This window comes from Bufo bufo, chromosome 2, assembly GCF_905171765.1.
Source record: "Bufo bufo chromosome 2, aBufBuf1.1, whole genome shotgun sequence".
Lineage (NCBI taxonomy): Eukaryota > Metazoa > Chordata > Amphibia > Anura > Bufonidae > Bufo > Bufo bufo.
The window spans coordinates 132,568,308-132,577,615 of NC_053390.1; the positions used below are offsets into that span (position 1 = coordinate 132,568,308).

The window sequence follows — 9,308 nt, forward strand, 5'->3', positions numbered from 1 at the left end:
CCGTAAAAAATTAGCTCTCACACAGCTCTGTACACATAAAAAAGTTATAGGGGTCTTATTAAGGCAATGCAAAGAAAAAAAGGTTTTCTAAAGATTTACTTTTTTTTCAGTATTAGAATACAAGTAAAACTATATAAATGTAATATTGTTGTAATTGTACTGACTCAGAGAATATAGGTAACAGGTCAGTTTTAATGCATAGGAACACTGTAAACACTGTAAAAATAAAACCCATAAAACTGTGGTGGAATTGTGTTTTTTTATTATTCCACCCCATTTCTTTTTTTTTTCCATCTTCCCACTGCATCATATGCAACAGTAAATGGAGCCATTAGAAAGTACAACTTCTCCCTCAAAAAACAAGCCCTTATATGGCTATGTGAATGGAAAAATAAAAAACTTATGGCTCTGGGAAGTTGGAAGTAAAAAAAAAAAAAAGGAAAATCATGGGTCCTGAAGGGGTTAAGGCTACCAGCTAAAATCTTTGCCAGAATTTTAATAACAATTTGTAATAAGGAAATTGGATGATACGAGTCATATTTATTGGGATCTTTTTCAGGTTTGGGGAGAATGATATTCACTTAGTATAAAGAAGGTGGAAGAGTTCACACTTCTCAAGCTCTAGTAAACATAGATTTTAAATGAGGGGTGAGGGGGTCTGCAAATCTCTTATCTCTTATATATCTAAAAATGAGTTTCTGTCTGTCTAGACGTCTGTCTGTCTGGACGTTCTTTATGCGCAACCAAACGACTTGACTGATCTTCACCAAATTTGGCACACAGGTACATTAGGTGTCCAGGAAGGTTTTAGATCGAGTCTCAGCTCTCTAGGACTTACAGTTCCTGAGATATTCCCCAAAAATTACCTGCATTAGCCAATAGAAGCCAGCAAGCCTTTCACTTAAATCCAAACTGGCATTTACGTGGTCACATGTCACTTATTAGCCAATAGAGGCTTGCAGGTCCTATTCCAGGATGCCATAACAAGTGATCACAGGTTTTAGCAGTTCGCAGGTCCTTAAATATTCAGTCATATGACGGCACAACTACACTGCTACATGCATGGGGGCTAGGGGCCACTATTAAACGGATGGGCAGTGTGGAGTTCACTGTTAAAGGAGCGGGCACTGTGGAAGTCACTGTTAAAGGGGCGGGTACTTTGGAGGTCAGTGTTAAAGGGGAGGCCACTGTGAAAGTCACTGTTATTGTGTAAAACTTACATAAATAAAAAAAATTGTATTCATATTAGGTATCGCCGCATCCGTGACAACCTGGTCTATAAAAATATCACATGATCTAACCTGTCAGATAAATGTTGTAAATAAAAAATAAAAACGGTGCCAAAGCAGCCATTTCTTGTTACCTTGCCTACACAAAAAGTGCAATATAGAGCAACCAAAAATCATATGTACCCTAAACTAGTACCAACAAAACCACCCTATCCCTTAGTTTCTAAAATGGGGTCACTTCTTCGGAGTTTCTACTCTAGGGGTGCATCAGGGGGGCTTCAAATGGGACATGGTGTAAAAAAACAGTCCAGCAAAATCTGCCTTCCAAAAACTTTATGGCATTCCTTTTTTTCTGCGCCCTGCTGTGTGCCCGTACAGCGGTTTACGACCGGGGTAATTGTGTAAACTACAGAATCAGAGCCATAAATATTGAGTTTTGTTTGGCTGTTAACTATTGCTTTGCAACTGGAAAAAATTTTTTTTAATGGAAAATCTGTCAAAAAAGTGAAATTTTTTAATTGTATCTCTATTTTCCATTAATTCTTGTGGAACACCTAAAGGGTTAACAAAGTTTGTAAAATTGTTTTGAATACATTGAGGGGTGTGATTTCTAAAATGGGGTCACTTTTTTGGAGTTTCTACTCTAGGGGTGCATCAGGGGGGCTTCAAATGGGACATGGTGTCAAAAAAACGTATGGCATTCCTTTCCTTCTGCGCCCTGCCGTGTGCCCGTACAGAAGTTTACGACCACATATGGGGTGTTTCTGTAAACTTCAGAATCAGAGCCATAAATATTGCATTTTGTTTGGCTGTTAACCCTTGCTTTGTAATTGGAAAAAAATTATTAAAATTGAAAATCTGCCAAAAAAGTGAAATTTTGAAATTGTATCTCTATTTTCCATTAATTTTTGTGGAACACCTAAAGGGTTAACAAAGTTAGTAACATCAGTTTTGAATACCTTGAGGGGTATAGTTTCTAAAATGGGGTAACTTTTTGAGTTTCTACTCTATTGGTGCATCAGGGGGGCTTCAAATGGGATATGGTGTAAAAAAACCAGTCCAGCAAAATCTGCCTTCCAAAAACCGTATGGCATTCCTTTCCTTCTGCACCCTGCTGTGTGCCCGTACAGAAGTTTACGACCACATATGGGGTGTTTCTGTAAACTACAGAATCACAGCCATAAATATTGAGTTTTGTTTGGCTGTTAACCCTTGCTTTGTAACTGGAAAAAATTATTAAAATGGAAAATCTGCTAAAAAAGTGAAATTTTAAAATTCTTGTGGAACACCTAAAGGGTTAACAAAGTTATTACAATCAGTTTTGAATACCTTGAGGGGTGTCGTTTCTAGAATGGGGTCATTTTGGGTGGTTTCTATTATGTAAGCCTCATAAAGTGACTTCAGATCTGAACTGGTTTTTAAAAATTTCTGAGAAATTTCAAGTTCTGCTTCTAAACTTCCAAGCCTTGTAATGTTCCCCAAAAATAAAATTTCATTCCCAAAATGATCCTAACATGAAGTAGACATTTGGGGAATGTAAAGTAATAACTATTTTTGTAGGTATTACTATGTATTATAGAAGTAGAGAAATTGAAACTTGGGAATTTTCTAATTTTGCTAAATTTTGGGCAAATTTGGTATTTTTTTTTATAAATAAATTATTTTATTTTTTTGACTCCATGTTACCAGTGTCATGAAGTACAATATGTGACGAAAAAACTCTGTCTGAATGGCCTGGATAAGTCAAAGCGTTTTAAAGTTATCACCACATAAAGTGACACTGGTCAGATTTGCAAAAAAATGGCCTGGTCCTTAAAGTGAAAATAGGCCCGGTCCTTAAGGAGTTAAAGGGGTGGGCACTGTGGAAGTAACTGTTAAAGGGATGGTCAATGTTAAAGGGGCAGGCACTGTGGAGGTCACTATTAAAGGGACGGGCACTGTGGAGGTCACTGTTAAAGGGGCGGGCACTGTGGAGGTCACTGTTAAAGGGGCGGGCACTGTGGAGGTCACTGTTAAAGGGGCGGGCACTGTGGAGGTCACTGTTAAAAATGCGGTCACTGTTAAAGGGGCAGGCACTGTGGAGGTCACTGTTAAAGGGGTGGCCACTGTGACTGTGGAGGTCAATGTTAAAGGGGCGTCTACTATGGAGGACACTGTTAAAGGGGGCAGGCACTGTGGAGATCACTGTTAAAGGGGCGGGCACTGTGAAGGTCATTGTTAAAGGGGCAGGTACTGTGGAGGTCACTGTTAAAGGGGCAGGCAATGTGGAGGTAACTGTTAAAGGGGCGGGAAATGTGAAGGTCACGGTTAAAGGGGCGGTCACTGTTAAAGGGGCAATCATTGTGGAGGTCATTCTTAAAGGGGCGGGCACTGTGAAGGTCACTGTTAAAGGGCGGCCACTATTAAATGGATGGGCAATGTGGAGGTCACTGTAAAGGGGCAGTCACTTTTAAAGGGGCGGGTATTGTGGAGGTCACTGTTAAAGGGAAAGGCACTGTTAAAGGGGTGCTCAATGTTAAAGGTTCAGGCACTGTGCAGGTCTCTTTTAAAGAGGCAGTCACTATGAAAATGGACGGGCAATGTGGAGGTCACTGTTAAAGGGGCAGTAACTGTTAAAGGAGAGGACACTGTGGAGGTCACTATTAAAGGGGCGGGTACTGTGGAGGTCTTTGTTAAAGGGGGGCACTGTGGAAGGCACTGTTAAAGGGGCAGGAACTGTGAAGGTCACTGTTAAAGTAGCGGCCACTATGAGGGTTACTGTTAAAGGGGTGGTCAATGTTAAAGGGGCAGGTACTGTGAAAGTCATTGTTAAAGGGGCAGGCGATGTGGAGGTCACTATTAAAGGGGCAGACACTGTGGAGGTCACTGTTAAAGGGACGGGCAATGTGTAGGTTACTGTTAAAGGGACGGGCACTGTGGAATTCAATGTTAAAGGGGCTGGTACTGTGGAGGTCACTGTTAAATGGGCGGCCACTATTAAGGTCACTGTTAAAGGGGTGGTCAATGTTAAAGAGGCGGGCACTGTGGGAAGTCACTGTTAAAGGGACGAGCACTGTGGAAGTCACTGTTAAAAGGGAGGGCACTGTAGAGGTCACTGTTAAAGGGGCAGGCACTGTGCAGGTCATTGTTAAAGATGCGGTCAATGTTAAAGCGGCGGGCACTGTGGAGTTCACTGTTAAAAGGGCTGGCACTGTGGAGATCACTGTTAAAGAAGCAGGTACTGTAGAGGTCACTGTTATGGGGGAAACTGTTTATATCTTTTTACGACACACGGAAACATAAAATGAAATTGATTAAATATACCCGTGCGAAGCCGGGTCCTTCTGCTAGTCTCTTATCTCTTATATATATATAAAAATGAGTTTATGTCTGTCTGTCTAGACGTCTGTTTGTCTGAACGTTCTTTATGTGCGACCAAACGACTGAACCTATCTTCACCAAATTTGGCACACAGGTACATTAGGTGTCCTTGAAGGTTTTAGACAGAGTCTCAGTACTCTAGGATGTACCGTTCCTGAGATATTCCCAAAATATGACCCGCATTAGCCAATAGAAGGCTGCAAGGCTTTCACTTAAATTCGAACTGCCATTTTGACGGTCACATGTCAATTATTAGCCAATAGAAGCACGCAGGTCATACTCCAGGTTGCCATAACAACTGATCATAGGTTTTAGCAGTTCGTAGGTACAGTCGTGGCCAAAATTTTTGAGAATTACATAAATATTGGAAATTGGAAAAGTTGCTGCTTAAGTTTTTATAATAGCAATTTGCATATACTCCAGAATGTTATGAAGAGTGATCAGATGAATTGCATAGTCCTTCTTTGCCATGAAAATTAACTTAATCCCAAAAAAACCTTTCCACTGCATTTCATTGCTGTCATTAAAGGACCTGCTGAGATCATTTCAGTAATCGTCTTGTTAACTCAGGGGAGAATGTTGACGAGCACAAGGCTGGAGATCATTAGGTCAGGCTGATTGGGTTAAAATGGCAGACTTGACATGTTAAAAGGAGGGTGATGCTTGAAATCATTGTTCTTCCATTGTTAACCATGGTGACCTGCAAAGAAACGCGTGCAGCCATCATTGCGTTGCATAAAAATGGCTTCACAGGCAAGGATATTGTGGCTACTAAGATTGCACCTCAATCAACAATTTATAGGATCATCAAGAACTTCAAGGAAAGAGGTTCAATTCTTGTTAAGAAGGCTTCAGGGCATCCAAGAAAGTCCAGCAAGCGCCAGGATCATCTCCTAAAGAGGATTCAGCTGCGGGATCGGAGTGCCACCAGTGCAGAGCTTGCTCAGGAATGGCAGCAGGCTGGTGTGAGCGCATCTGCACGCACAGTGAGGCAAAGACTTTTGGAAGATGGCCTGGTGGTCAAGAAGGGCAGCAAAGAAGCCACTTCTCTCCAAAAAAAATAATCAGGGACAGATTGATCTTCTGCAGAAAGTATGGTGAATGGACTGCTGAGGACTGGGGCAAAGTCATATTCTCCGATGAAGCCACTTTCCGATTGTTTGGGGCATCTGGAAAAAGGCTTGTCCGGAGAAGAAAAGGTGAGCACTACCATCAGTCCTGTGTCATGCCAACAGTAAAGCATCCTGAGACCATTCATGTGTGGGGTTGCTTCTCATCCAAGGGAGTGGGCTCACTCACAATTTTGCCCAAAAACACAGCCATGAATAAAGAATGGTACCAAAACACCCTCCAACAGCAACTTCTTCCAACAATACAACAACAGTTTGGTGAAGAACAATGCATTTTCCAGCACGATGGAGCACCATGCCATAAGGCAAAAGTGATAACTAAGTGGCTCGGGAACCAAAACGTTGACATTTTGGGTCCATGGCCTGGAAACTCCCCAGATCTTAATCCCATTGAGAACTTGTGGTCAATCCTCAAGAGGCGGGTGGACAAACAAAAACCCACTAATTCTGACAAACTCCAAGAAGTGATTATGAAAGAATGGGTTGCTATCAGTCAGGAATTGGCCCAGAAGTTGATTGAGAGCATGCCCAGTCGAATTGCAGAGGTCCTGAAAAAGAAGGGCCAACACTGCAAATACTGATTCTTTGCATAAATGTCATGTAATTGTCGATAAAAGCCTTTGAAACGTATGAAGTGCGTGTAATTATATTTCACTACATCACAGAAACAACTGAATAAAGATCTAAAAGCAGTTTAGCAGCAAACTTTGTGAAAACTAATATTTGTGTCATTCTCAAAACTTTTGGCCACGACTGTATTTAAATATTCAGTTATATGACGGCACAACTACGCTGCTACATGCATTGGCGGCAGGGGCCACTATTAAACGGACGGGCGCTATGGAGTTCACTGTTAAAGGGGCGGGCACTGTGGAGGTCACTATTAAAGGGGCGGGCACTGTGGAGGTCACTGTTAAAGGGACGGCCACTATGAAGGTCACTGTTAAAGGGGTGGTCAATGTTAAAGGGGCGGGTACTGTTGAGATCACTATTAAAGGGGCAGGCACTGCGGAGGTCACTGTTAAAGGGGCGGGCACTGTGGAAGTCACTGTTAAAGGGGAGGCCACTATGAAGGTCACTGTTAAAGGGGTGGTCAATGTTAAAGGGGCGGGCACTGTGGAGGTCACTGTTAAAGGGGAGGCCACTATGAAGGTCACTGTTAAAGGGGTGGTCAATGTTAAAGGGGCGGGTACTGTTGAGATCACTATTAAAGGGGCAGGCACTGCGGAGGTCACTGTTAAAGGGGCGGGCACTGTGGAAGTCACTGTTAAAGGGGAGGCCACTATGAAGGTCACTGTTAAAGGGGTGATCAATGTTAAAGGGGCGGGCACTGTGGAGGTCACTGTTAAAGGGGAGGCCACTATGAAGGTCACTGTTAAAGGGGTGATCAATGTTAAAGGGGCGGGCACTGTGGAGGTCACTGTTAAAGGGGAGGGCCATGTGGAGGTCACTGTTAAAGAGGAAGGCACCGTGTATGTCACTGTTAAAGGGGCGAGGGCACTGTTAGAGGGGAAGGTACTGTGGAAGTCACTGTTAAAGGGGCGGGCACTGTGCAGGTCACTGTTAAAGGGGCAGTCACTGTTAAAGGGGTGGACACTGTGGAGGTCACTATTAAAGGGGCAGGCACCGTGGAGGTCTCTGTTAAAGGGGCAGGCACTGTCGAAGTCACTGTTAAAGGGGCGGGCTATGTGGAGGTCACTGTTAAAGGGGAGGTACTGTTAAAGGGGAAGGTACTGTGAAAGTCACTGTTAAAGGGGCGGGTACTGTGAAGGTCACTGTTAAAGGGGTGGTCAATGTTAAAGGGGCGGGCACTGTGGAGATCACTGTTAAAGGGGTGGTCAATGTTAAAGGGGCGGGCACTGTGGAGGTCATTGTTTAAGGGGCTGGGTATTGTAGAGGTCACTGTTATGGGGGATACTGTTGATATCTTTTAACAACACACAGAAACATTAAATGAAATAGATAAAATATATCTGTGCGAAGCCGGGTCCTTTCTCTAGTTTCTTATAAAATTCTCCAGGAAGGCCACAGGAGCCTGGGTACTTACCATTCTTTAAAGAAGTAATAGCTTCTAGAATTTAATGATGTGTGATGGGTATCTAAGCAATTACACAGTTCCTCAGTTGCCAAAAAGCTGCAAGCGTCCTCATAAGTAGTAGTCAGGGGCGTAACTACCATAGCGGCAGACCATGCGACTGCTATGGGGCCCAGGGCAAGAGGGGGCCCAGTTAGGATCATCTCCTCTTCTACTGGGGGTGAAAACTTGGTCAGGACTTTACCCTCTAAAGCAGGGGTGCACAACGTTTCCTGGTTGGGGGCCACATTGCCAGACTGAACCAATGACGAGGGTCGAAACTAAAATTTAAAGGTGTATTAACAACAGAAATATTGTACTTATGGCATATTGAACACACATTTTATACCAATAATGTCTAGTTACACTTCCAGGACTCCCATCTAATGGGAGAAATACATGAAAAATACATGTGCGCACCCACAAGACATAGGCATACATGTCTGTTGCCAGATGGTTGGGGCCCGCACTGAATGGTATCACGGGCCGCATGTGGCCCTCGGGGCGCAGGTTGTGCACCCCTGCTCTAAAGGAACAACTTTTAGAAAATGAGGCAGTGGAAAAAATAGCCCAAGGGTCATTGAAGGGGGTTTAGGCGGAAACTCTTTTGTCCTGTATGGGGGGGGGTCTGGTTTGATCCTTGCTATGGGGCCCTTACTTCTCTATGTACACCACTGTTGTGAACTGTATAAATGCTGATAGTATAGTTGAAATGTTGCAAGAATGACAGCAGGAAAACACAACTTGGTCCTATCAGAGGAGTATATCTCTGTAATATCTTGTGGAGTGTAATATCTTCCTAGACAAGTAAGCTAAAAGTTTGTCATTACTATCGTCGTATTCAAAACCTTACTCATCATCTTGTGTGAGTCCTTCTTACCCACTTTAATAGCTAAAGAGAGTTTACCCCAGATAAATGACTTAAGGCATACTAAACAATCAGCATCTGACCCACTCCCATTAACAGCGGGAAAAAAATCTCAGTTCCTCATGGAAAAAGAGGTGTAGAGGTTTAGAACCCCATGAGTTGCAGAACTCGGCAATGGCTCAAAACTGACCTGGATAAGTATCCATCCAATTCAAGATAAGGAAGCAGGTCTGTCACTACCAACATTAAATCATTTCTAGATCGGCAAATATGAGAAGTAGAGGAACACGTATACTCTACCTCCATGGGATGCAAATAACCCCATGCCCCAATCAGTGAAGCCTCAAGAAGGATAGTCGAAAGAAGGTTATAGGTACCATGGCACAATACAGTCTGGGAATCTTGAAATTTGTCAAGTATCATTTTAAAGTCTACAAGCTATATTACTGGAACTCCAGGGAAAGAACTAACATATCAAATTCAGAACAAGAGTTAAATCCACAGGAGGTGAAATTTATACAGCACTCATTCGAGATAATATGCACCAATGCAGTATAACATCGACCATGTGAGTCTGTTTCAAGCTTCTGAAGACTGAAGTGTACTGTCTTCCAAATCAAAATAGACACTCCATGGGAGGAGTTGGT

At 42.9% G+C, this 9,308-nt stretch overlaps 1 long non-coding RNA gene across 1 annotated transcript; it reads left to right on the forward strand.

Moving 5' to 3' along the window:
* The first annotated feature begins 4,259 nt into the window (after positions 1-4,259).
* Positions 4,260-7,022, forward strand: LOC120991371. Its single transcript, XR_005776646.1, has 3 exons — positions 4,260-4,289; positions 6,734-6,793; positions 6,950-7,022. It is a non-coding gene; the product is annotated as an uncharacterized LOC120991371 (long non-coding RNA).
* The last annotated feature ends 2,286 nt before the right edge of the window (positions 7,023-9,308 follow it).